General features: G+C 51.0%; 2 non-coding genes across 2 annotated transcripts in view; both read left to right on the top strand.

The window, feature by feature from the left end:
* Positions 1-168: 168 nt before the first annotated feature.
* Positions 169-323, top strand: LOC136419109 (5.8S ribosomal RNA). The gene has a single exon (XR_010753074.1). It is a non-coding gene; the product is annotated as a 5.8S ribosomal RNA (ribosomal RNA).
* Positions 324-913: 590 nt separating this feature from the next.
* Positions 914-2500, top strand: part of LOC136419106 (large subunit ribosomal RNA) — a 4291-nt gene continuing 2704 nt past the window's right edge. The window contains exon 1 of the ribosomal RNA XR_010753072.1: positions 914-2500. This exon is cut by the window's right edge and continues 2704 nt beyond it. This is a non-coding gene — a ribosomal RNA (large subunit ribosomal RNA).

The following is a 2500-nucleotide window of genomic DNA, read 5'->3' as shown; positions in this document are numbered from 1 at the left end:
GCCGTCTTTAAACAAACAAACAAACACCACAAACCATTTGAACAAGTAACACTCGTTTGAAACAACACACGTAAGGTTTCGGACGATTGTTGTGCGCTCGCGTAAAAATCGTAGCGTTAGTATGTATCGTCCGAAACGTTCGTCGTTGTTAAAAAAAGAAAAAAATATTACCCTAAACGGTGGATCACTTGGCTCGTGGGTCGATGAAGAACGCAGCTAATTGCGCGTCAACTTGTGAACTGCAGGACACATGAACATCGACATTTCGAACGCACATTGCGGTCCTCGGATTCTGTTCCCGGACCACTCCTGGCTGAGGGTCGTGTCTATTTCAAAGACTGCTCGGCGTCCGACGAAGAGACAACGTTACGATAACGACGAACGAAGCATGATTCGATTACGTCGATGTGTTATTGTTTCGATGTCGCGCCGCGACGTCGCAGCGAGATGGACGTGCACGCGTCACTCTACTTAGATCGTCGAAACGAGATGATATATTACCATAAAATATACTAACTCGCATTCCGATCGTTATATATTTATTTTATGTAGGTAGAGTGACGCGACGTCTTAAAACGTGAGAGCGTATCTCGTCGTCGTCGTCTATGACTACGAGGAGGAGATGTATGGATCGTGCGGTGCGAATTATCGTGCCACACGTCGCCGGTCGACGAGAGAATTATAGATTTTTAACGTGCGATCGACGTGTCCGATATTTTCGATTGTCATTACACGTTGTGTAAGATCGGAAAACGACGTCGAATCATAATATATATGATATATGATATATGATATGATATTATATTATATTATATTAATATTATATGTAATCTCGAAGCGTTTAGATCGTTCTCTCGTCGTTGTGACCGGAGTCTGTTTTTTCGTTCTCTCGAAACGAAAAATATAAATTTTTCGACCTCAGAGCAGGTGAGACTACCCGCCGAATTTAAGCATATTACTAAGCGGAGGAAAAGAAACTAACTAGGATTCCCTCAGTAGCTGCGAGCGAACAGGGATTAGCCCAGCACCGAATCCCGCGGCCGACATCGGGCGCCGGGAAATGTGGTGTTCGGGAGGATCCATCATCCCGAGGTCGTGCGGCGCGTCCAAGTCCTTCTTGAACGGGGCCACAGCCCAGAGAGGGTGCCAGGCCCGTAGCGACCGCTGCCGATCGCGGGAGGATCTCTCCTTAGAGTCGGGTTGCTTGAGAGTGCAGCCCTAAGCGGGTGGTAAACTCCATCTAAGGCTAAATATGACCACGAGACCGATAGCGAACAAGTACCGTGAGGGAAAGTTGAAAAGCACTTTGAAGAGAGAGTTCAAGAGTACGTGAAACCGTTTAGGGGTAAACCTGAGAAACCCGAAAGGTCGAAGGGAGAAATTCATTCGCGTTTCGACGTAGGCGTGGGACGGGGTCGAGCGACGGAACACGTTCTTCGGAACGGGTTTCGCGCCCTCCGTCCTTCGAACCGGCGGCGAACGCGTGCACTTTTCTCCTGGTAGGACGTCGCGATCCGTCGGGTGTCGGTCTACGACTTGCGGTGGAGCCCGCCCGTCGTCTCGTACGTACGGACGGACCCGCTCGTTCCGGCCGACTCGCTCGACGGTATACGTAAGGTCGGAGGCCGCTCGTTTTTAGGAGCGTTCGACTCGTCGCAAGCGCGCCACGTGCGTCGGCACGCGGACCCAGTGCCGCGTCCGACCTCTGGTGACTGTTGGCGACGAAGTTCTCGGACAGACCTCTTTTTTTTTCTAAGACCGATCGGCGACGCTATAGCTTTGGGTACTTTCAGGACCCGTCTTGAAACACGGACCAAGGAGTCTAGCATGTACGCGAGTCATTGGGAATCACTAAACCTAAAGGCGTAATGAAAGTGAAGGTCTTCCTCGCGAAGACCGAGGGAAGACGGACGGTTACGTTAAACCGCCCTCAAAAGTGGGACCGTCCTGCATTCCCGGGGCGTCTCGTTCACATCGCGTGAAGAGGCGCACCAAGAGCGTACACGCTGGGACCCGAAAGATGGTGAACTATGCCTGGTCAGGACGAAGTCAGGGGAAACCCTGATGGAGGTCCGTAGCGATTCTGACGTGCAAATCGATCGTCGGAACTGGGTATAGGGGCGAAAGACTAATCGAACCATCTAGTAGCTGGTTCCCTCCGAAGTTTCCCTCAGGATAGCTGGCGCTCGTTGCATACGAGTCTCATCCGGTAAAGCGAATGATTAGAGGCATTGGGGTCGAAACGACCTCAACCTATTCTCAAACTTTAAATGGGTGAGATCTCCGGCTTGCTCGAATCGATGAAGCCGCGAGAGACGGATCAGAGTGCCAAGTGGGCCATTTTTGGTAAGCAGAACTGGCGCTGTGGGATGAACCAAACGTCGAGTTAAAGCGCCTAAATCGACGCTTATGGGATACCATGAAAGGCGTTGGTAACTTAAGACAGCAGGACGGTGGCCATGGAAGTCGGAATCCGCCAAGGAGTGTGTAACAACTCACC

The sequence above is a fragment of the Euwallacea similis genome, unplaced genomic scaffold (assembly GCF_039881205.1).
Source record: "Euwallacea similis isolate ESF13 unplaced genomic scaffold, ESF131.1 scaffold_76, whole genome shotgun sequence".
Classification (NCBI taxonomy): Eukaryota; Metazoa; Arthropoda; class Insecta; order Coleoptera; family Curculionidae; genus Euwallacea; species Euwallacea similis.
This window is presented reverse-complemented; position numbering and strand designations above follow the sequence as displayed.